The sequence below is a fragment of the Taudactylus pleione genome, unplaced genomic scaffold, assembly GCF_031769625.1.
Source record: "Taudactylus pleione unplaced genomic scaffold, aTauple2 ptg000179l, whole genome shotgun sequence".
NCBI classification, from domain to species: domain Eukaryota; kingdom Metazoa; phylum Chordata; class Amphibia; order Anura; family Myobatrachidae; genus Taudactylus; species Taudactylus pleione.
This window is the reverse complement of record NW_028284581.1, coordinates 1,399,418-1,425,187: the sequence shown is the minus strand read 5'-3', so window position 1 is coordinate 1,425,187 and position 25,770 is coordinate 1,399,418. Positions and strand designations below refer to the sequence as shown.

Here is a 25,770-nt window from a genome sequence, read left to right as displayed (position 1 = left end):
TCTGGGTTCTTGTTAATGAGGAAAGTGTATGTATTTGTGTCATTCCGCATCAAATCAACACAATTTCCGAAAAAATTCTAACTTACACTCTCTAACTTCAATTAAATTTGGTATAATAAATCCTGATATGGGTGTAAAGAAAACCCCTAAAGCTCAGGCTGATATATACACTGGTTTTGAAGTTATATGCCTTTAAAACTGCAATTTTTTCACTAAAATTTGTCTTTTAACAGATTTTAAATTGCTTTTGCAGCTCACCTAATTGAGCTGGAGAGTTGGGCAAGGTCTCATTTTGAACCGCTTTTTATACGCTTTCATATGATATATAACACACAAGTATGTTTCAATAACAATAAATACTGTAAAAAACTTTAAATTTAAATTTTGATTTTCTCAAAAGCCATATTTTTTAAATTTTTGGAAAAACTCTCACAAATTGTTCATACTGTTGTTAATAAATCCCCAAAGTTTTATTTTTGGGATCATGATGGAATCACTTGCTATAAGGGCTTTCATTTTTGAGTGATTCATGAAAATGTTATTTATTGAGGAACTACACATCTGAGAAAACCATCAAAAAATATTTTTTCCAGTTCACTTCATTAGAGGAATGCACGTCCACTTCAGGTGTGTTTGGGGACGACATTCTACAGACAGCACCTGCTACCACTTTTGCGCAGGTGCGTAAACTTAAGTGAAAAGATACTCCATGTGGAAAGACACTTAAATTATAAGAGGCCTGCCTATTATATTTCCCTGGACCACTACAAGTGGTTCAGGAACAGTTGAGGTTTGGGTAGGCTTTAATTAGTGATGAAAAGAAGCCTCAGTCACCTGACCAGGCAGAGAAGATAAGGCACAGCCAATGGGGCTGCTGCTGATCTCCACAGGTCAGTGGAGCATGTGATGGGCTCCTACACTCAGAGCTCAGCACATGCTCCTCTCACACCTCAGCAGAGTCTCATGGAAATTATTTCCCAGTAGTGCATTGCCCCAGTAACTGCTGGACCCCAAATAACCATCCAGCCACCTGCAGCCACTGCCGGGACAATCAAAACAGCTGTGATGACTAAGCAACTGCACTCTGAATAAGCGACCAGCGCTGTTGCCATAGTCCCATAGAAACCATAAGTGTATGTAACTGCTGTGTATGACAGCAAATGGTGGCTCACATTTATTCTGGAGAAAGATGACAACATCGATGAAGTGTAAGTGACATTCCTCCATCCAGCTGGTCCATCACCATCTTTTTCATACCAAGGGAAGCCAGATGTTTTATGGATTCCTATGGTAGATGTACTGTGTAAGGTAAATTTGTTAACTCCAACAGGTCGAATGTACACCCTTTCTGAAATGGAAATACTAAAAACAACTGAAACCAGTTCCAACCCATCAAGTAGAACCATCCATCCAGAGCAGCTTCACCAAATGGTAATGATCTGTAGTAAGCTTTATTAAAATATGTGAAAGACATAAAATTATCATAAATGTTTTAAATATTTTAGCATTAACATACTGTGTCATTGTACATAATATACATCAAAGGGATTGTTTAAGGAAATGAATGAAAAGTAAAGAACAGACCTAGATAGTTCTCATTTTCAATATCTTACCAAACAGTCCAAAGTGAAAACCTTAAGTACTGTACCGAGCCATAATAGGCAATGCATATGAAACAAAATTAATTTTGATCAAAACACGGTTGGTGGTAATAACAATGTAGTTCAGCCAGGGAATTGTACCTTATTAACACTAATAAATTATGTTCAGATATAATTATCATAATGGCAGTATTATTATACACTGCTAAACTAATTTAATGTCAATACTTGTCTAAAAGACAATGCTGCTATAAGGCTTTGAAATTTATATGGGAAGCATATACAATTACCAAAATTCTTAGCCTAAAATTTTACAATCATTTAAAATTATATATTGCTATGAGGATTTACATAGTAAAGTGTAGCAATATAAAGTAATTACAAAAATTAATTCAAGATGAATATAGCTAAAAAGTCTAATAAAAATATATACAGATAAAAAAATATATTTTAACTGTATTTATCTTTCTGCATTTCAGTCCAGCCCATTATTATGCTAATAATTGGCATTTTCCTCCCTGAAAGCACAATTATCTCTCCCTGAAAGCACAATTATCTAACAGTGTGTAGACACTTTACTATATATTGACCAGATGATTTGGAATCTAAAGGATCGTTTGGAACTAAATTATTATTGAATAGTGTGTAAGATGTACATCTACAATTTCCAGGATTGTTTTGGTCAGTCTGAATCGGTTTAGTTGTTAGCATCGATGGGCAAAATAGTGTGTACCCAGCTTATTTTTGGAAATAAAGATACATTTGAGATTGATGAGGCAGCGTGGTCCTAAAGTGATAGCAGAATGGTCTTTGAAATAACTCTTTCAAGAGACCATTTTTTAATTATTGGGTCCTAGATAACTTTACTTTCTGCTGCGGGACCATAGGCTGCTTAATGTGTGAGTGACTTACCATGGAGGAAGTTGGAGGTAAAATCTGGTAAAATCTGCAATAATTAGTCTTTTGGCTACAATGGCTAACATCATTTTAAAATGGTGTTAGCTAATGGTTTCAAGCTTGGTAAATTTCACATTACAGCTGCTTTCATAGAAACCTATTTGGGCTATTGCAATTGTAAATGGGGGAATTGCAGAATTTACAAAATACACCCTGGAGATGCTTACTGTCATAACTGGGCACTAGGGACACCTCTGTTTAGGCCAAGAACTGGGAGGTTAGGATGGTAGAGCAGTAACTGATGGGGGTGACAGTGATAATGTCTTCCTATTGTGGTCAAACCCAGGTTTGGCTAGACCTGCCCAGAGCGGCAGAATCTAACCCACTTGGTGGTCTTCACCAGTGAACCCTCCTATTGGGATTTGGGTTTCACCACACCAAGTGAGCAGGACACGGCCCTCTGGACAGGTACTTGGGAGTGTCAGAAAACAGAAATATAATAACACTAGAAGTTTACTGAAAGCTGTGGTAACACTGGAGATTACTAGCAAAGGGACAGACTAGGGACTAAGTAGAAATGGGATGACACTGGGAAACATCGGAAATGGAGTGGTACTGGAAATGCTGGAAATAAACCAGACACAGGCTTGCTCTGGAAGACATGGAAGACCCTGAGACTGACTTGTTGTAAGGAACACAGGGAATGCAAACACAGGGATGTGAATTGATAGAGATCCAATCACAGGTTTGCTCTGTATCTATGTGAGAGATGAACATGTAACTCAGGAAAATCTGCAAGAGATGGGAAACTCTGAATACTGGTAATCGGCTTACACCTGAAGCATGTAATACATGGAGAGAGCTGGACATGTAACTCAGAGAAATCATCATGAGAACAAATACTTATAAGAGAGATCCAATCAGAGATGAACATGTAACTCAGGAAAATCTACAAGAGATGGGAAAATCAGAATACTGGTAATCAGCTTACAGCTGAAGCATGTAACACAGGGAGAGAGCTGCATCCATGTCCGCTACCATGGGTACCAGGATACATGCATGGAAACCCTAGCAGACCCCGGGAAGAATACTCAGTCAACTCTCACCTCCACTGTCAGCAACTGGACACCTAAGCCCAAGGACGCTGGCACGGAGGTGAGTAACTGCTGATCCCAGGATGCATCCGGGTACTTACATTTTGCAAGTATCCCCCGAAAATGGACGCAAACTCATACCCCTTTCACACTGCCAGCAATAACCCAGCTTATTTCAAATGAACGCACAGCAACCAAGGTTATTGTGCAGTGTGAAAAGACCCAGTTAAAATAACCCGGATAGAATGACCTGGCATTTCAACCCAGGTAGTGAGCAGGGATGAACACTGGTTCAACCCGACTCGCGGTGCAGTGTGAACGGGTAACCTGGGTTGATGCGACTTGTGACCCATTCACGGCATAGGAATATCAGGCGCCTGGGGATGATGTCATCTCCAGGTGCCGATTAGCATGAAATGGCGGTGACGGGGAAAGGTCCCTGGCTCCAACAAGATTTGCACACTTAGGGGTATATTTACTAAAGTGCGGGTTTTTAGAAGTGATGTTGTTGCCCATAACAACCAATCAGATGCTACAGTACTTATCATTTAAACACTTAGCACCTTCTAGAAGATAATAGCTAGAATTTGATTGGTTGCTATGGTCAACAGCTCCTTCTAAAAACCTGCTCATTAGTAAATATACCACTCATTTTTTTAAAGAACCATGGGATGCTGTGACTATTCATATGATCTTAATGGCTACTGTTATTTTGTCCCTGGTTACTTCCAAGCCAAGGACAACAAGATGAATAGCAGATGAAGAATGATAAAATAATGTGCTCAGACCAGAGTCAAATGTACCTTTGGAAATGGAATTTGTTGTTTCTATAGAATTACTTCAAAAATTGAAAAAATGTACTTCTTGTATTTAGCAGATAATATCTAGGTGAAGAAGATAATAAAGTAAACAGAAAAATAATAAACACAAAAGCGGTGATCTTTGGCATAGTAACTTTTATAGACAATAAGAACTGCAATCTTAATAGAATATACTTAGAAAGACTACCATTGTGTAGGAACACTTTAATGCATTTTCAGTAGTTTAAAAAAAAATTTGAGGGTCAAAGAAAATAATAAAATCAATAATTTCCAGATGACATCACAAATGTGCACTGTTGTAAAATATATTTAAAAATTGTAGGATTGTAGGACCAGCTACTTTCTTGGACTGAGTATGCTGCATATATTTAGTATGACTAAGGGTGTACACATTTTGGGATATATTTACTAAAGTTTGATTTTGGATTTGTGGTGTATTTGAATTTAATATTCATTCGATTTTGCAAATCAGAGATTTACTAAAGTCAAAATTAAATGCTAATTTGAATATAAAACCGAATCCCATTGAAAATCGAATATCATCAAAACATGGGTACTTTTGTTTTACATAGACAAACATAAGATCCCCTGATTTACTAACATTCGTTTAGAAAATCAAACAAAATCCCACACATAATCGAAGCTAAAATCCTCAAAGTAATAGATTAATAACATACAGGAGATTTGAGCTTCTAAACAGCATTCTATTAATTGTAATTTAATTGTGCTCCTTATAAAAGTGGACAAAAGCATGTACTGAACTGTGGCTATAAGATTAATGGCTAATCCAGGATATGCAATGCTGGCAACTTTCCTGTGGTATACAAATCACCACCTGTCTGAGAGGACCCAGGAGCCTGAAGCAGGGGAACAACAGCAGCTTATTGAGGTACCACAGAGCCTACGCAGACCTAGGTTCTTCCGTGGGTGGTTAAATCTCAATGCCTTGTCTGCAGCACCGTATGATGCTGTATGATCTCTGTAAGACTCAGCTCAAGCCATGCACTTGCACAGTCATGTGCCGTATCAGGCCTGCACAAGCTGCTATGTGCGCTGCATTTTTTTGCCACAGGCTCCTTTCAGTCAGTGTCTGGGAGAGTGTTAGGTATTTCTCAGCCTACCTTTAGCAGACACCTCTCACAAGTTATGGCTGCACTTGCCACTATCTGCAACACCTACATCTACTTTCCCAGCCAGTAGTCACAGTGGCATGAAGTTAGGGTAGCTTTTATAGTCTCTTAGTCATGCCTAATGTCCAGGGAGCTATAGATTGCACACACATTGAGCTGAGACTATCCATGAATACTGCACACCTCTACAATAATTGTCAGCATGCATATTCTATGAATCCTTAAAATCAAACTTTAGTAAATATATCCTTAAGTGTTCTATGTAGTCCCTAGTGTGTATCTCTGCATCTTAGCTAATACAGTCACCATAAGGTGTATATGCCATCTTTCTTTTGTTAGAATTACTTGAAATTATTTTTCTACCGGGACCCTTCACATTTGACACATGCTTACTTACTTTGAGTCCACCACACTCATATGAATCTCCTCCTTTTCTCTGAGTTCTTTGCCTTCTTCTCTGTTCCACAGGTTGTTCTTTTCAAAATGTTCTATTACATAGTATGGTTTATTTTCTTTTGTACTGTATAACATAGGTTTTGGTTTCTGATGTCATTAGAAATGTGCACAGACCCCTATATTTTGGTATTGTTTCTAAATCATCACCATGTTTTGGTTTTAGCAAAACCACACTCAGTTGTTTGGGTCTTCTTTAAAATGTGATAAAAATAGCAATTTTGTTTCTACAGTATTAGTTACATCAATAACAATAATTTCCAGTCATTACCAGTCAGTTTTGACCACTTCAGAGGTCACAATATTGTTTTCAACAGTAAGTGACAGTGCAAAGGCACAAACACATGGCACTTTAAATAAAAGAATATAGCAAATCTATGAAACATAGTGGTACCGCAGTGGCAGACATGATGGCAGATTAATAAATGTTACAACTCTACAGAATGTTTTCAATAATCAAGAAGTAAAAGCCTAGTAGATAATATATTATTTTAAACCAATCTGCAAACAGCAAATCATAGTCCTCAATCCAGTAGAGGTGATTGCTGCTAGAGTAGAGTCTAGTACAAAACTAGATCACCATCATACTTTCTCCAAACAGCAAATCACAGGCCCGAGGCCAATAAAGGTGATTGGAGGTGGATTATGTAATGGAAGGTAAAGCATTTAGTACTATAAGAAAAAAAATATTGAAAACTTGAAACAAGCTTCCAAATGTGAGTTTTCAAATGAAAAAGTGAATCCAAATAACAAATCACAGGACTCAGGCCAAAACAGGTGATTCAAGCCAGAGTAACAGCCTAGTAGAAAATATACTGTAATAATAACAAACTTCTCCAACCAGCAAATCATAGGCCTCAGGCCAGTACTGGTAAAAAGAGATGGAATAACCGGCTAGAAGTCTTTACACCAATACAGCAATAGTTGGGGAAAGTCCATAAAATTGTCCATGGAATTGTCCTTGGGCCCTCCAGCCCACCCTTATGTTGTATATGAAAAAGGACATGCAAAGTTTAACAAACCAAGCACTCTAAGCAACAGAGACTGACACTTTTGTGGCTAAAGTGCTTGGGTTGTTTGGGCTCCCACAAAAGAAAACATTTTGGTACTTTGGTTAAACTAAGCTACCAGTGGGCTTAAGGCTAAGGTGTTCATCCTCAAAGTTGAAGATGTCATCATCTTAATCATCAGCCTCAACACTGTTGATAATATCATCATCACACAATATTGGCTCATCCCCACTTGAATCCACAATTATAGTATCTATTTGTAATTGGTGGCAAAGGTATTCTGCATAAAATTTGTAGATAATTTCGATGAACATCAGTTTTTCCACATTTTCTGGAAGTAGTCTCCTACACCGATCACTTATAAGATTCTCGGCTGTGCTAAACACTATTTGCGAGTACACATTGGAAGGTGGACAGTTTAAGTACACCATAGCTAGTTGTACAATGGTCTCCAAATTGCCTTTTTTCCTCCCAGTATTCAAAGGGACTGTGTAAATTACTAAGTTGTAAATGGTCATTAAAGGGGTTGGGTATGAAATACCGGCGGCTGAATTGCCAACGCCGGAAGCCCAAAGAAGCAGAATCCCAATGCCTTTGGTAAGTATCCTATCCCTACCCCTCTCCCCCCCTAACTCTCCCTTAGTAATGCCTAACCCTAAGTCCCCCCTGGGGTGTCTAAACCTACCCCCCCTTCTCACACCCTAAGCCTAACCCTCATGGGCGGTGCCTAACCCTAACCTCCCCCTTGTAGTGCCTAACCCTAACCCCCCCTTCCCCTAGCCTAACCCTAAACCTCCCCGGTGGGTGCCTAACCCTAAGTTCCCTCTGGGCTGCCTAAACCTAACCCTCCGCAACCTTCCCCGGCTTACACTTACCCTGTCCCCACTTACTTTTGTTCGGGAAGCCATCTGTCGGGATTCCTTCATTGGGCTAAAGATAGGTGTTGGGTATTTATTTAGATACCTATCTTTAGTCCTAAATCGGAATTTCGACACTGGAATTCCATCAGCCAGTTTGCCATGTGTCGGTATTCTAACTACATCCCATTAAAGCAATCCTCCATCATTCTATTGATGCTTACTCTATCAGAGTCTTCTGGCATGTGAGGATGTCTCATGGGCAAATAAAATGAGTATGTGAATGTTATGGCATGTAAAAGGCATTTATTAGAAATGTGGGGAGCGCTGATGGGAATGAGGGGAAATCTTATGGAATGTGCCATGCATCTGCTGGCAAGTAGAAATGTCTGGCTGGTGGATAGCAATTCGAACATATCCTATAAACTTTATGTTAAAACTCTAAAAATATGAGATATGGTAAGAACTTACCTTTGTTATCTCTATTTCTACGAAGTCCATAGGGTTCCACAGGATATCTTGGGGTATAGGTGTGACGTCAGTCATCGGGCACCATAGAGTTAAGCTTTCAGCCTCCCAGGATGCACTATGGTCCCCCTCCTATACCCCGCCCCCGAGCCAAGGCATCTCAGTTTTGTACCAAGCCATAGGCCGGAGGAGGAGATGGAAGAGAGAGAAAAAAGATCTGGATACACACAAGAATCACATTCTCACCAGAGGGAGACGGAAAAACCGGTGACCAGAGCAAAGCCCATCTGCAGCATAGGTGCGACAGGGCGGGAGTCCTGTGGAACCCTATGGACTTCATAGAAATAGAGATAACAAAGGTAAGTTCTTACCATATCTCATATTTTCTACTTCAGGGTCCATAGGGTATCCACAGGATACCTTGGGGATGTCACAAAGCAGTATCCTTTAAGGGTGGGGACGCTCCTGTGCTGAGGGGAGAATCCGCCGCCCGAAGGAAGAATTCCCCGAGGTGAAGGTGTGAAACCTGTAATACCTCACGAAGGTATGGACAGAGGACCACGTAGCAGCCTTGCAGATCTGGACTGCAGAGGCACCACGTCGAGCTGCACATGAAGGACCCACAGACCTAGTGGAATGAGCCTTCAGAGAAGGATGAACCGGCAGACCTTCATGAAGATAAGCTTCAGAAATAGCCATACGGATCCAGGCTGACAAAGTTTGCTTTGAAGCAGGCCAACCCTTTTTACAGAAGCCATAGAGGACAAACAAGGCGTCCGACTTCCTAAACGACGAAGTGCGGTCAACATAAGTCCTTAAGGCCCGCACAACATCCAAAGTGGCCTCACTCACTGAAAGGCCAGGTGAGTTAAAGGCCAGAACAACTATTTCCTCGTTAACATGAAACTGGGAAACAACTTTGGGAAGAAATTCAGGCCGAGTGCGGAGCACTGCCCTGTTCCCATGAAAAATCAAGAAAGGGGGTCTACAAGAAAGAGCCCCTAAATCAGAAACACGTCTGGCCGAAGCTATGGCCAGAAGGAAAACAGTCTTAGCTGTTAGCCATTTAAGATCCACTGAGCCCAGTGGTTCAAACGGCGGTCCCTGGAGAGCCCTCAGGACCACAGCCAAATCCCAAGGCGCCACAGGTGGAACAAAGGGTGGCTGAATGCGGAGAACACCTTGCATAAAGGTGCGGACATCCGGGATTGTAGCAATCCTACGGTGAAACCAGACATACAGGGCCGAAACCTGAACCTTCAAAGAAGCAAGGCGAAGCCCATGATCTAGTCCCGCTTGTAGGAAGGCGAGTATCCGAGACAGACGAAACTCCCGCGGTGCATAACCTCTCGGTCAACACCACTGGAAGAACGTATGCCACACGCGATGATATATCCTCGCGGAAGACGGTTTCTGAGCTCGTAACATGGTAAGCACTACAGAGCTGGAAAACCCCCTGGACCATAACATGGCTGTCTCAACAGCCACGCCGTGAAAGACAGCCGAGTCAGGTCCGGGTGAAGACAAGGACCCTGCGACAGAAGGTCCAGTCATAGTGGCAACCGCAGAGGACTGTCCACGGACAGACCCTGAAGGTCTGAGAACCAGTGTCGTCTGGGCCACGCGGGAGCTATCAACAGGAGCGTCCCTCCTTCCTGTTTGAATTTCCGGATTACTCGTGGAAGAAGGGAAACCGTAGGAAACAGGTAAGCGAACCGGAACGTCCACCGGACGGACAGAGCATCCACCAGAGACGCCTTTTCGTCTTTTGTGCGAGACCCGTACACCGGCAACTTGTTGTTGTGCTGGGACGCCATGAGGTCGATCTCTGGAAGACCCCACTTGTCCACCAGAAGTTGAAAAACGTCCGGGTGCAGGGACCATTCCCCTGGATGAACATCCTGGCGACTGAGAAAGTCCGCCTCCCAATTTAGCACTCCCGGGATGAAGACAGCTGATATGGCTGGAAGATTGTGCTCCGCCCATGCCAGGATCCGAGACACCTCTACGAGAGCCGCCCGACTTCGGGTTCCTCCTTGCCGGTTTATGTAGGCCACAGTGGTAGCGTTGTCCAACTGGACCTGCACTGGGCGACCCTGGAGAACCCGATGTGCCTGCTGGAGGGCAATTAAGACCGCTCGGAGTTCCAAGATATTTATTGGAAGCTCCGCTTCTGTCGGCGTCCACCTGCCCTGGAACAAGTGTGGACCCGAAGATGCTCCCCAGCCCCGAAGACTGGCGTCCGTTGTCAACAGGACCCAATTTGGTACCCAGAATGGACGTCCCTTGTTGAGATGGGTCATCTGCAACCTCCAGGCAAGGGACAGGCGAACCTCCGGGGTGAGCACTACCGTCTGGGATTTTAGAGACTGAGGCAGCCCATTCCACTTGGACAGGATCAGATGCTGCAGAGGTCTGGAGCATATTCCACCATGGGCATATTCCACCATGTCGAACACCGACACCATGGAGCCCAGTAACCTCATCGCCGAGTGGAGAGACACCCGGCGACTGTGCTGACAACTGCGCACCCTCGACTGTAAAGCAGAGATCTTTTCCCCCGTCACAAAGATCCTTTGCTGTCCCGAGTCCAATAAGGCTCCGAGGTGCAGAATCCGCCGAGACGGGATTAGAGTGGACTTCTGCCAATTTATTAACCAGCCGTGCCGTTGCAGTAGCGCAATGGTCAGGTCCAAGTGCCGCAGAAGGAGCTCCGGAGATCCTGCCACTAATAAAAGGTCGTCCAAGTACGGCAACATGCGGACTCCCTGCAGCCGCAGAGAAGCCGCCATGACCGCCATCACCTTGGTGAACACACGCGGTGCTGTCGCCTGGCCAAAAGGCAACGCCCGAAACTGAAAGTGGTCGCTGCGGATTGCAAACCTGAGGAACTGTTGATGGTGCAAAAGAATAGGGACATGCAGGTAAGCGTCCTGTATGTCCAATGACACCATGTAGTCCCCAGATTCCAGCGCCAGAATGATGGACCGTAGGTTCTCCATCCAAAACTTCGGCACCCGCAAAGACTTGTTGAGAGCTTTGAGGTTGAGAATCGGGCGATACGACCTATTGGGTTTCTGCACGAAAAAGAGATTGGAATAGAGACCCTGGCCCCTCTGGGAGAATGGAACAGGCACTATAACTCCAGCCTGGAGGATAGTGTGCAAGACCTTCCACAGCTCCGTGGCCTTGTTCCGGTCTGATGGTAGACCCGGGTGAAAAATCGAGCCGGGGGTCTGTGCCGGAAAGAGAGGGCATACCCATGGGAGACCATCTCGAGAACCCAACTGTCTGTCGTGGTGACCAACCAACACCGGGAGAACTGCAGCAGGTGGCCTCCCACTTTGGAATTCCCCAAAGGGAGGTCCGGACCGTCAGGCCGCAGGCTTGTCATCTGGCTTAGGGGCCGGACGTCTGGTACTCCAGGCCTGCTTCCGGGGCTTGGCCAATTTCTTGGGACCAGCCTGTCGGGGAAAAGACTGTGGTGTGGGCCTGCCCTGGGCCCTATAAGACCGAAAGGACGATGGTCCTGAACCAGAAGGGACAGCGGCCGATGGGAGACATGCCGATTTGGCTGCCGCCAGTGTGGCTACAATCTTGTCCAGATCTGGACCGAAGAGAACTTCTCCGTTAAAGGGCAACGCCTCCAAACCCTTTTTGGAATCAGCGTCCGCTTTCCAGGATCGCAACCACAAGGTGCGATGAGCAGCCACCGCTGCTGAAGAAATTCGAGACACCAGGGTACTAATGTCTAAGGCCGCCTCGTTGATATAAGTGGCCGAATCACGGAGATTACCAATCAACTCCGCCTGCTCAGCCGGACAGTCGGAATCGAAGGACACCTCCAACGAATCCGCCCAGCGCTCCATAGCTCTGGCAACCCAGCAAATGGCCATAGCCGGCCGCGCTGCCCGCAAGGGAATAAGCGGACTTCAGGCAGATCTCCACCTTGCGGTCCGTAGAATCCTTAAGGGAGGACATGGATGGCATCGGTAATGTGGCACTATGGACAAGACGTGTCACATGAGAATCCACCTGTGGAGGGGATTCCCACTTAGCACAATAATTATCCGCAAATGGATAAGCCACCGCCAGACGCCTCTGCGGCTGGTATCGCTTGCCAGGCTGTTTCCACGCCTCCTCTAAATGGTCCACCAACTGACCCGAAAGAGGAAAGACTGTGGCGTCACCCTTCACATCCTTAAAAAGGGCATACTTGGATTTAGCCGCTGGGGGAACTTCGTCCTCAATCACCAAGGCTGTGCGGACTGCCCGAATAAGTCCAGGAATATACACCTTGGACCTAGCATCAGCGTCCTTAGTATGGAGAGGTTCCTGATAGTAATGATCCAGAATCTCCCCATCATCAGACGTCCCTTCGTCATCCTCATAAGGAGCCGACAGAGACGCCACCGGCCGTTTATGTGGCTGCATCACAGACTCCATTTGCAACACATCCGACAAGAGCTGTACAGAACTCGTCAGGGAGTTAACCCACGCCGGCTCCTGAGAAACCGGGAGAGGGGAAATAGGGAGACTGCAGGGTACCACCAATTGTCTTGGGAAACCCTGCATGGGTGACGGCACCACTGAATGCTGGGACAAACCCATCTGCGTAAACGCGGGCTGCGGAGCTAACTGGCCCACTATGGTTGTAAGCGCCTGAGCGAAACAAGCCCAGAGCGGCTCCTGTACCGGTGCTGTAACCATAATAGGTCGCGCCATTGACAAACACTGCCGGCAGAGGCCCTCTGCGCTACCCTCCCCCTCCGCTAAAGGTACTTTACACGTAGTACACTGTAGCCGGAGAGGAAAGTCACTTTCAGACATGATGGTAGTATGTGACCCCTCTCACCAATTGTTTTAAAAAGGCGAGAGACCACCCTGCAGCACCGCACCGCAAGGGCTTTAGCAGAAAGAACAGGGACAGTAATAAGGCTGACAGTCAGAAAGGAAAGTACAGGCAGCAGCGCTAGCACAGTCACATACAATGCAAAGAAACTCAATTCCTGCACTAACCAGCGCTGATAAATCAACTACACAGACACAGAGTCTGGTAGGACACAGCACTGCATACACAGACCTGACCACAGCGGAGGAGAGGTATGCGGGGGGACCCAGACCACGATGCCTCCGTCCAGACTTCCAGCAGCGTTCACCATGCGTTAGGAAAGATGGCCACCGAGGAGCATAGAGGAGGCTGGCCTGGGGGAGGAGAGCTGCCACAGGGCCAGTCGGCGTGTTGCAGAGAGGGCTGTGTGCAGCGGGGGAGGCGCCGGCTGTGAGACAGGGAAGGCGCACTCCCCTGGCATGCATTTAACCCCCGGGACGCCACAGCGCTACCGCTCTGCGGCGGTCCGCTGTCCCAGGGGGGTAGTGGAAACGCAGGTTATATACCTGGCTCCACTTTGCAGCCAGTTCCCAGGGAGCCCCCTGCCTGGGGACTCTGGACCATGTAACAGCGGGGACCCACCGTGGGACACCGCTGCTTACCTTGCTGTCCTCCTTGATTCCGGCCATGGTCCGGAACATCTGGGGTCACCGCTAGCTGTGACCCCAGATGCACACCAGCATCCCCGGATCGGTACCGGCGTTCTGGTACCGGCGGGGGTGTAGGGAAGACAGCATGGACGTCAGGACTGACTGTCCATGCTGTACTTCCAGATGTGCAGCCACAGGTGCATGCAGAAAACTTCAGGGGCTCTTCTTAGCCCCCACTCCAACAGGTGCACCCGACTCCGGACGGGCACCAAACTAAACTGGGATGCCTTGGCTTGGGGGCGGGGTATAGGAGGGGGACCCTAGTGCATCCTGGGAGGCGGAAAGCTTAACTCTATGGTGCCCGATGACTGACGTCACACCTATACCCCAAGATATACTGTGGATACCCTATGGACCCTGAAGTAGAAATAAGTAAAGATATGTTAGAACTAGGGGTGAGCGGGTTCGGATTTCTGAAATCCGAACCCCCCCGAGCCCCCCCGATCCGAGTCCGATCCGAGTCAGGCTCGACTTTTCCCGCCTGACTCGGATCTGAAATCGAGGCAAAACGTCATCTTCCCGCCTTCCGAGTCTCGCGGGTTTTGGATCCTATATAAGGTACACACGTCGGCGCCATTTTCTCACTCGGCTGTGGACAGTGAAGAGGGAGGGTGGGAGTTAGGGCTGTGTAGTGTAGTGTAGTGTAGTGCTGCTGTTGTCCACTACTTCAAAGTCCATAGGGGCTGGCTGTGTTGTGCTGTGCTGCTGTTGTTAATAGGGGCTGTGTCCACTACTTCAAAGTCCATAGGGGCTGGCTGGACTGTGTTGTGCAGTCAGTTCTCCATAGGGGCTGTGTCCACTCCAAAGTCCTGTGCAGTGTCCCAGTCCTAAAGGAGTGCTGTAGTGTTGTCCAGGGGGTGCTCTGTCCATCAGGGGTGCTCCCCCCAAGTGCTAAAAAAATAATATATTTTCTGTGTTTGTGAATTGTGTGCGCAGTAGCCGCACGTGCATCAACAAAGTAGTGCCAAGCGTGCGCCTGTGTCATAAGTAAAGGGCCGGCTGGCTTGACCGTTAAGGGTGCTGTAACCCCCGAAAGTACACTCCAGTCCAAACCAAAAAAAAAATTATTTTCTGTGTTTGTGAATTGTGTGCGCAGTAGCCGCACGTGCATCAACAAAGTAGTGCCAAGCGTGCGCCTGTGTCATAAGTAAAGGGCCGGCTGGCTTGACCGTTAAGGGTGCTGTAACCCCCGAAAGTACACTCCAGTCCAAACCAAAAAAAAAATTATTTTCTGTGTTTGTGAATTGTGTGCGCAGTAGCCGCACGTGCATCAACAAAGTAGTGCCAAGCGTGCGCCTGTGTCATAAGTAAAGGGCCGGCTGGCTTGACCGTTAAGGGTGCTGTAACCCCCGAAAGTACACTCCAGTCCAAACCAAAAAAAATATTATTTTCTGTGTTTGTGAATTGTGTGCGCAGTAGTCGCACGTGCATCAACAAAGTAGTGCCAAGCGTGCGCCTGTGTCATAAGTAAAGGGCCGGCTGGCTTGACCGTTAAGGGTGCTGTAACCCCCGAAAGTACACTCCAGTCCAAACCAAAAAAAAAATTATTTTCTGTGTTTGTGAATTGTGTGCGCAGTAGCCGCACGTGCATCAACAAAGTAGTGCCAAGCGTGCGCCTGTGTCATAAGTAAAGGGCCGGCTGGCTTGACCGTTAAGGGTGCTGTAACCCCCGAAAGTACACTCCAGTCCAAACCAAAAAAAATATTATTTTCTGTGTTTGTGAATTGTGTGCGCAGTAGTCGCACGTGCATCAACAAAGTAGTGCCAAGCGTGCGCCTGTGTCATAAGTAAAGGGCCGGCTGGCTTGACCGTTAAAGGGTGCTGTAACCCCCAAGTACACTCCAGTCCAAACCAAAAAAAAAATTATTTTCTGTGTTTGTGAATTGTGTGCGCAGTAGCCGCACGTGCATCAACAAAGTAGTGCCAAGCGTGCGCCTGTGTCATAAGTAAAGGGCCGGCTGGCTTGACCGTTAAGGGTGCTGTAACCCCCGAAAGTACACTCCAGTCCAAACCAAAAAAAAAATTATTTTCTGTGTTTGTGAATTGTGTGCGCAGTAGCCGCACGTGCATCAACAAAGTAGTGCCAAGCGTGCGCCTGTGTCATAAGTAAAGGGCCGGCTGGCTTGACCGTTAAAGGGTGCTGTAACCCCCGAAAGTACACTCCAGTCCTAACCAAAAAAAAATTATTTTCTGTGTTTGTGAATTGTGTGCGCAGTAGCCGCACGTGCATCAACAAAGTAGTGCCAAGAGTGCGCCTGTGTCATAAGTAAAGGGCCGGCTGGCTTGACCGTTAAGGGTGCTGTAACCCCCGAAAGTACACTCCAGTCCAAACCAAAAAAAAAATTATTTTCTGTGTTTGTGAATTGTGTGCGCAGTAGCCGCACGTGCATCAACAAAGTAGTGCCAAGCGTGCGCCTGTGTCATAAGTAAAGGGCCGGCTGGCTTGACCGTTAAGGGTGCTGTAACCCCCGAAAGTACACTCCAGTCCAAACCAAAAAAAAATTATTTTCTGTGTTTGTGAATTGTGTGCGCAGTAGCCGCACGTGCATCAACAAAGTAGTGCCAAGCGTGCGCCTGTGTCATAAGTAAAGGGCCGGCTGGCTTGACCATTAAGGGTGCTGTAACCCCCGAAAGTACACTCCAGTCCAAACCAAAAAAAATATTATTTTCTGTGTTTGTGAATTGTGTGCGCAGTAGTCGCACGTGCATCAACAAAGTAGTGCCAAGCGTGCGCCTGTGTCATAAGTAAAGGGCCGGCTGGCTTGACCGTTAAAGGGTGCTGTAACCCCCAAGTACACTCCAGTCCAAACCAAAAAAAAAATTATTTTCTGTGTTTGTGAATTGTGTGCGCAGTAGCCGCACGTGCATCAACAAAGTAGTGCCAAGCGTGCGCCTGTGTCATAAGTAAAGGGCCGGCTGGCTTGACCGTTAAGGGTGCTGTAACCCCCGAAAGTACACTCCAGTCCAAACCAAAAAAAAAATTATTTTCTGTGTTTGTGAATTGTGTGCGCAGTAGCCGCACGTGCATCAACAAAGTAGTGCCAAGCGTGCGCCTGTGTCATAAGTAAAGGGCCGGCTGGCTTGACCGTTAAGGGTGCTGTAACCCCCGAAAGTACACTCCAGTCCAAACCCAAAAAAATATTATTTTCTGTGTTTGTGAATTGTGTGCGCAGTAGTCGCACGTGCATCAACAAAGTAGTGCCAAGCGTGCGCCTGTGTCATAAGTAAAGGGCCGGCTGGCTTGACCGTTAAAGGGTGCTGTAACCCCCAAGTACACTCCAGTCCAAACCAAAAAAAAAATTATTTTCTGTGTTTGTGAATTGTGTGCGCAGTAGCCGCACGTGCATCAACAAAGTAGTGCCAAGCGTGCGCCTGTGTCATAAGTAAAGGGCCGGCTGGCTTGACCGTTAAGGGTGCTGTAACCCCCGAAAGTACACTCCAGTCCAAACCAAAAAAAAAATTATTTTCTGTGTTTGTGAATTGTGTGCGCAGTAGCCGCACGTGCATCAACAAAGTAGTGCCAAGCGTGCGCCTGTGTCATAAGTAAAGGGCCGGCTGGCTTGACCGTTAAAGGGTGCTGTAACCCCCGAAAGTACACTCCAGTCCTAACCAAAAAAAAATTATTTTCTGTGTTTGTGAATTGTGTGCGCAGTAGCCGCACGTGCATCAACAAAGTAGTGCCAAGAGTGCGCCTGTGTCATAAGTAAAGGGCCGGCTGGCTTGACCGTTAAGGGTGCTGTAACCCCCGAAAGTACACTCCAGTCCAAACCAAAAAAAAAATTATTTTCTGTGTTTGTGAATTGTGTGCGCAGTAGCCGCACGTGCATCAACAAAGTAGTGCCAAGCGTGCGCCTGTGTCATAAGTAAAGGGCCGGCTGGCTTGACCGTTAAGGGTGCTGTAACCCCCGAAAGTACACTCCAGTCCAAACCAAAAAAAATATTATTTTCTGTGTTTGTGAATTGTGTGCGCAGTAGTCGCACGTGCATCAACAAAGTAGTGCCAAGCGTGCGCCTGTGTCATAAGTAAAGGGCCGGCTGGCTTGACCGTTAAAGGGTGCTGTAACCCCCAAGTACACTCCAGTCCAAACCAAAAAAAAAATTATTTTCTGTGTTTGTGAATTGTGTGCGCAGTAGCCGCACGTGCATCAACAAAGTAGTGCCAAGCGTGCGCCTGTGTCATAAGTAAAGGGCCGGCTGGCTTGACCGTTAAGGGTGCTGTAACCCCCGAAAGTACACTCCAGTCCAAACCAAAAAAAAAATTATTTTCTGTGTTTGTGAATTGTGTGCGCAGTAGCCGCACGTGCATCAACAAAGTAGTGCCAAGCGTGCGCCTGTGTCATAAGTAAAGGGCCGGCTGGCTTGACCGTTAAGGGTGCTGTAACCCCCGAAAGTACACTCCAGTCCAAACCCAAAAAAATATTATTTTCTGTGTTTGTGAATTGTGTGCGCAGTAGTCGCACGTGCATCAACAAAGTAGTGCCAAGCGTGCGCCTGTGTCATAAGTAAAGGGCCGGCTGGCTTGACCGTTAAAGGGTGCTGTAACCCCCAAGTACACTCCAGTCCAAACCAAAAAAAAAATTATTTTCTGTGTTTGTGAATTGTGTGCGCAGTAGCCGCACGTGCATCAACAAAGTAGTGCCAAGCGTGCGCCTGTGTCATAAGTAAAGGGCCGGCTGGCTTGACCGTTAAGGGTGCTGTAACCCCCGAAAGTACACTCCAGTCCAAACCAAAAAAAAAATTATTTTCTGTGTTTGTGAATTGTGTGCGCAGTAGCCGCACGTGCATCAACAAAGTAGTGCCAAGCGTGCGCCTGTGTCATAAGTAAAGGGCCGGCTGGCTTGACCGTTAAAGGGTGCTGTAACCCCCGAAAGTACACTCCAGTCCTAACCAAAAAAAAATTATTTTCTGTGTTTGTGAATTGTGTGCGCAGTAGCCGCACGTGCATCAACAAAGTAGTGCCAAGAGTGCGCCTGTGTCATAAGTAAAGGGCCGGCTGGCTTGACCGTTAAGGGTGCTGTAACCCCCGAAAGTACACTCCAGTCCAAACCAAAAAAAAAATTATTTTCTGTGTTTGTGAATTGTGTGCGCAGTAGCCGCACGTGCATCAACAAAGTAGTGCCAAGCGTGCGCCTGTGTCATAAGTAAAGGGCCGGCTGGCTTGACCGTTAAGGGTGCTGTAACCCCCGAAAGTACACTCCAGTCCAAACCAAAAAAAAATTATTTTCTGTGTTTGTGAATTGTGTGCGCAGTAGCCGCACGTGCATCAACAAAGTAGTGCCAAGCGTGCGCCTGTGTCATAAGTAAAGGGCCGGCTGGCTTGACCGTTAAGGGTGCTGTAACCCCCGAAAGTACACTCCAGTCCAAACCAAAAAAAATATTATTTTCTGTGTTTGTGAATTGTGTGCGCAGTAGTCGCACGTGCATCAACAAAGTAGTGCCAAGCGTGCGCCTGTGTCATAAGTAAAGGGCCGGCTGGCTTGACCGTTAAAGGGTGCTGTAACCCCCAAGTACACTCCAGTCCAAACCAAAAAAAAAATTATTTTCTGTGTTTGTGAATTGTGTGCGCAGTAGCCGCACGTGCATCAACAAAGTAGTGCCAAGCGTGCGCCTGTGTCATAAGTAAAGGGCCGGCTGGCTTGACCGTTAAAGGGTGCTGTAACCCCCGAAAGTACACTCCAGGCCAAACCAAAAAAAAATTATTTTCTGTGTTTGTGAATTGTGTGCGCAGTAGCCGCACGTGCATCAACAAAGTAGTGCCAAGAGTGCGCCTGTGTCATAAGTAAAGGGCCGGCTGGCTTGACCGTTAAAGGGTGCTGTAACCCACAAAGTACACTCCAGTCCAAACCAAAAAAAAAATTATTTTCTGTGTTTAGCCGCACGTATATATCAAATCGATATAACATAAATGGAGGACCAAACTTTCTCCGATAAAAATAAAATAGAGAAAGATCAAGAACCACTTCCTCCTAGTGCTGAAGCTGCTGCCACTAGTCATGACATAGACGATAACATGCCATCAACGTCGTCTGCCAAGGCCGATGCCCAATGTCATAGTAGAGGGCACATACAATCCCAAATGGCAAAGTTCAGGAAAATGACCTTGAAAAAGACATTTAAATCAGCTGAAGAGAAACGTAAACTTGCCAATATGCCATTTACGACACGGAGTGGCAAGGAACGGCTAAGGTCGATCCCTAGTATGTTCATGACTAGTGGTTCAGCTTCACATGACGATGGAAGCCCTCCTCCCACTAAAAAAATCAAAAGAGTTAAGCTGGCAAAAGCACAGCGAAGAACTGTGCTTTCTAAGAAGATATCACAAATCCCCAAGGAGAGTCCAAGTGTGGTGGTGGTTGCGATGCCTGACCTTCCCAGCACTGGACGGGAAGAGGTGGCTCTTTCCACCATTTGCATGCCCCCTGCAAGTGCTGAAAGGAGCACCCACAGTCCACTTGCTGATATGCAAATTGAAGATGTCACTGTTGAAGTACAACAGGATGAGGATACTGGTGTAGCTGGCGCTGAGGAGGAAGTTGGCGAGGAGGATTCTGATGGTGATGTGGTTTGTTTAAATCAGGCTCCGGGGGAGACAGTTGTTGTCCGTGGGATGAAAAAGCCCATCACGGTCATGCCTGGGCAGAAGACCAAACATTCCACCTCTTTGGTCTGGCAATATTTCTATCCAAATCCGGACAACAACTGTCTTGCCATATGTACCATATGTAAAGGTGAAATAAGTAGGGGTAGGGACGTCAACCACCTAGGAACATCCTCCCTTATACGGCACCTGCAGCGCGTTCATAAAAAGTTACTGTCAAGTTCAGAAACTTTGGCTAAGACCGTAAGCAGTCCAGGGACACCTAAATCCCGTTGTCCTGTTGTATCCAAGCGCCTGCAAACCACACCGTCAACTCCCTCCTCGTCAATTTCCTCCTTAGTCAGGATCGGAAGTAGTCCTGCAGGCCATGTCACTGGCATGACTGACTCTCCTATCCGGGATTCCTCTGGAGGATCCTGCATTGCTACGCCTACTGCTGCCGCTGCTGCTGTTGCTGCTGCTGGGAGTCGTTCATCATCCCAGAGAGGAAGTAGGAACACCACTACTTTTACTAAACAATTGACCCTCCAACAGTCCTTAGCGAGGAGGATGAAGTACGACAGCAGTCATCCTGAAGCAAAACGTATAACTGAGGCCTTGACTGCTATGTTGGTGTTAGACGTGCGTCCGGTATCCGCCATTAGTGCAGTGGGATTTAGACAATTGATGGAGGTAGTGTGTCCCCGGTTCCAAATACCGTCTAGATTCCACTTCACTAGGCAGGCGATACCGAGACTGTACAGAAACGTCAGAAAAAGTGTCCTCAGTGTCCTGAAAAATGCCGTTGTACACAATGTCCACTTAACCACGGACATGTGGACAAGTGGAACAGGGCAGACTAAGGACTATATGACTGTGACAGCCCACTGGGTAGATGTATCACCTTACGCAGCAACAGCAGCAGCGTCACCAGTAGCAGCATCTCAGAAACGCCAGCTCGTTACAAGGCAGGCTACGCTGTGTATCACCGGTTTCAGTAAGAGGCACACCGCCGACAACCTCTTAGAGAAACTGAGGGAAATCATCGCCCAGTGGCTTACCCCACTTAGACTCTCCTGGGGATTTGTGATATCTGACAACGCCACCAATATTGTGCGGGCATTACATCTGGGCAAATTCCAGCACGTCCCATGTTTTGCTCACACAATAAACTTGGTGGTGCAGAATTTTCTGAAAAGCGACAGGGGCGTGCAGGAGACGCTTTGGGTGGCCCGAAAAATTTCTGGCCACTTTCGCCATTCAGCGACTGCGTGCCGAAGACTGGAGCGCCAGCAAACACTCTTGAACCTGCCCCGCCATCACCTGAAGCAAGAGGTTGTGACACGGTGGAACTCAACCCTCTATATGCTTCAGAGGATGGAGGAGCAGCAAAAGGCCATACAAGCCTATACATCCACCTATGACATAGGCAAAGGAGGGGGTATGCACCTGACTCAAGCGCAGTGGAGAATGATTTCCGTGTTGTGCAAGGTTCTCCAGCCCTTCGAACTTGCCACACGTGAAGTCAGTTCAGACACTGCCAGCTTGTGTCAGGTCATTCCCCTCATCAGGCTTTTGCAGAAGCAGCTGGAGAAAGTGAAGGAGGAGCTAAGACGGAGCGATTCCGCTCGGCATGTGGGACTTGTGGATGAAGCCCTTCATTCGCTTTGCCAGGATTCCAGGGTGGTCAATCTGTTGAAATCAGACCACTACATTTTGGCCACCGTGCTCGATCCTAGGTTTAAAGCCTATGTGGTGTCTCTCTTTCCGGCCGACACAAGCCTGCAGAGGTGCAAAGACCTGCTGGTGAACACACTGTCAGCTGAAGCGGAACGTGACACGTCAACAGCTCCTTCTTCATTTTCTCCTGCAACTGGGGCTGCCAGGAAAAAACTTAGGTATCCTAAGCAACCCGCTGGCGGTGATGCAGGACAGGCAGGACCAAGTTTGGACATCTGGTCCGGACTGAAGGACCTGGCAACAATTTCTGACATGTCTACTGTCACTGCATATGATACTGTCACCATTGACAGAATGGTGGAGGATTACATCGGTGACAGCATCCAAGTAGGCATGGCAGACAGTCCATACCTGTACTGGCAGGAAAAAGAGGCAATTTGGAGGCCCCTGTACAAACTGGCTCTATTTTACCTGAGTTGCCCCCCCTCCAGTGTGTACTCCGAAAGAGTGTTTAGTGCAGCCGGGAACCTTGTCAGCGAAAGGCGTAGGAGGTTGCTTCCACAGAATGTGGAGAAGATGATGTTCATCAAAATGAATTATCAGCTCTTCCAGGGAGACCAGCCTCCAGAAGGTACAGAGGGACCTGTGGTGGTGGATTCAAGTGGGGACGAGTTAATACTTTGTGAGGATGAAGATGTACACACTGAAGAGGGTGAGGAATCGGTGGATGAGGAGGATGAGGATGACATCTTGCCTCCATAGAGCCAGTTTGTGCAGGGACACATTAATTGCCAGCTTGTTTTGTGGGGGCCCAAACGAACCAATCATTTCAGCCACAGTTGTGTGGCAGACCCTGGCGCTGAAATGATTGGTTTGTTAAAGTGTGCATGTCCTGTTTATACAACATAAGGGTGGGTGGGAGGGCCCAAGGACAATTCCATCTTGCACCTCTTTTTTTTCTTTGCATTATGTACAGTTTGGGGCCTAGTTTTTCAAACTGCCATCCTGTCTGCCACTGCAGTTTCACGCCTAGATGGGTCACGTGTTTGTGCCGCCCACTCGTGTCGCTTAGCATAGTCATCCAGCTACCTCGGTGCAATGTTTTGGACATAAAAACACTATTGTGAGGTGTGAGGTGTTCAGAATAGACTGGAAATGAGTGGAAATTAAGGTTATTGAGGTTAATAATAGCATAGGAGCAGAAAAACCTACAAATTCTGTGATTTTAGCTGTTTTTATGCTTTTTTTAAAAAAAATACAGATCCAAAACACAAAACCCAGAACCCAAAACACGGAAGGGTGGTTTTGGCAAAACCAATCCAGATCCAAAACACGAAGAAAGATCCAGATCCAAAACCAAAACACAAAACACGAAAAGTGGCCGGTGCACACCCCTAGTTAGAACGAAGAACACCTTTGTTTTTCTTATGAAATTCTGCATCTGTTTGATATGTGAAGTGTCTACCTTCCCAACTAAAACATTAGAGCTGCATCCAAGATGCCTTGTCAATATAAAGGAAGCAAGGCCCTTATTAATGCTAAGCTCCCTACAGAGGGCATCAGGACCTGTAGCCACTTTTCCTCATTAGACTGTAGTGCTAGGAGACCCATTCCCAGCTGCACAGATATTAATACTACCATACCTTAACAGCAAGTAGGTCGTGCCCACGAGTAGATTGTGATATTTCTTATGGGTTGGTTGTACACTAGCAACAGCGTCTCCCCTGTATACCAGATAAAGAACAGGATGGCAGGGGTCTGATTAGGTGCTTAGTCATGTAAGACTGTTTACATAATTCTTGTGATTTGTTTTTCTCCCTGTAACTTGTCTAACTAATATTCTGTAATTGTTTGACATTGTGACCGTCATTTGTTTAAGTAGTTGTTACCCTTCACTTAATTCACTTTCTGTATTTGACCCTGGGTCACTTAATTTATTGAGGACCCGAATGCCATAGGCTGTTGAGGATGGCACAACTGGAATAGGATCCTAAATAGTGTATTGTGTGTGGGTGGGCTGTCTCTTTGGTATATACACCATGTTGCAGAGAGGCTACAAAAAAGGGACCTCTCTGGTGAAAATCATTGTTTTGCAATTGTGTAGGCCAAGACCATCCGACAGATTTGGGTGCTAAGACAAACCATGTCAGTGTCTCCTCAGAGGACCATGTCTGTGTGACAGATATAGGTACTAAGACAGGCTGAGGGCATTACCTGTGGGATGTGAGGTGGATGCTACTGACAACTATCACCTAGGTGTGCATGTCAATAGGTGACAGTAAAGTGTCAGAGGTGTTTATGCCAGGGATGAAGCTCATCCAGTCCAGTAAATGAATAGGCACTCTCCCTCTTTGTTGTCCTTATTTTTGTTGCCACCATCTTTCTCCTTCTAGAGAGTCATTCAAACTACATTCCAGAACCTTCTGTGAGGCACCTTGGCAGCCTGATGGTGAGAGCAGGTGGAGTAAGGTAAACACTCAACTGCTGTCCTATAGTATCTGTTGGACTTGGGGATTTAATTTTATTATTTTACCTAGACCCTGGATACCTACATGGACTGAAGAGGACATGTAAAATGGGATGAGTGAGCACTTATTTTTTACAGCCGAGATCATGGATTCTACTGTAGCAGGGGAACGAGTAGCGGCAGGGAGTAAAGGTCAAGGCCATAACTAGGGTAGTGCAACCAGTACCATGGCACAGGGAAACGTAGGGCAAGGGGTGTTGTTTGGGCCTGTCAATTTTCCTGTTTATTATAATTCTTACTTGTAGCTTCCTCTTCTTTTATCCCCAGCATCTCCTGGCCTCCTCTATATCTTCCCTGGTCCTTTCCCATGAGGCCATGGCCCTTTTTCAGGTGCACTATCTTATGTCCCTATTTAAAAGTATTGAGGGGGGCGCCAATGCTCTCTCTGGCACAAGGCACCAAAAAGACGTTATGGGTCTGGTAAAGGTAAGTATTTTCTGTGTATGTATGAGTGTGTGTGTGATAAAATACTACAATATTTAGTTTGCATTTATTGTGTTTATTTTAATATTTCTTTAACAAGAGGACTACAGGTGTCAGTGAGCCCTTAATGCCAGGGCTTACTTGTACTTGTGGTTCTCCAAGTATTCAGCAAGTGGGGCAGGCTGGTTGGGACCTGTATCCCCCCTAAAAGGACAATATTATTTTTTATTTTTACACCATGAACTCCGCACCCACCACCACCAGGGGTGTGAAGCATAGCCCCAGGCTGGGATGTCCCTAAGAGGGGGTCCCCTTTATTATAAGGGCCCCACTTCCCAAGGAATTCCAAGCTTTTGCTGAATAGTGTGGGGTGATGAATGCTTTGGATGGGGGACCCCGTAAAGCGTGTCCCTCTGCTGTGGCATTATATCCCAACTAGTAGGAGCCCAGTGCTGGTCCTGGAAATACAAAGGAACCCTAAGCAGTTTTTACCCATATTTCCAGCACCAGGATCAGCTCAGGAACCCGGTGCTGGCTGTTGAAAATATGGGGGACCTCTGCTTTTCCCCTCCTCGTATTTTCACAACCTTGATCAGCTCACGCAGCCTGGTTATGCAGTGCTGGTTATGCATTTGGGAGGGGGGGATGTCATTTTTTCAAATTTTTTAACACTTTTAACACCGAGAAGCCT

General features: G+C 46.5%; 1 pseudogene; it reads right to left on the bottom strand.

The window, feature by feature from the left end:
- Window positions 1-25,770, bottom strand: part of LOC148519864 (52 kDa repressor of the inhibitor of the protein kinase-like) — an 81,090-nt pseudogene that overhangs the window by 39,158 nt on the left and 16,162 nt on the right.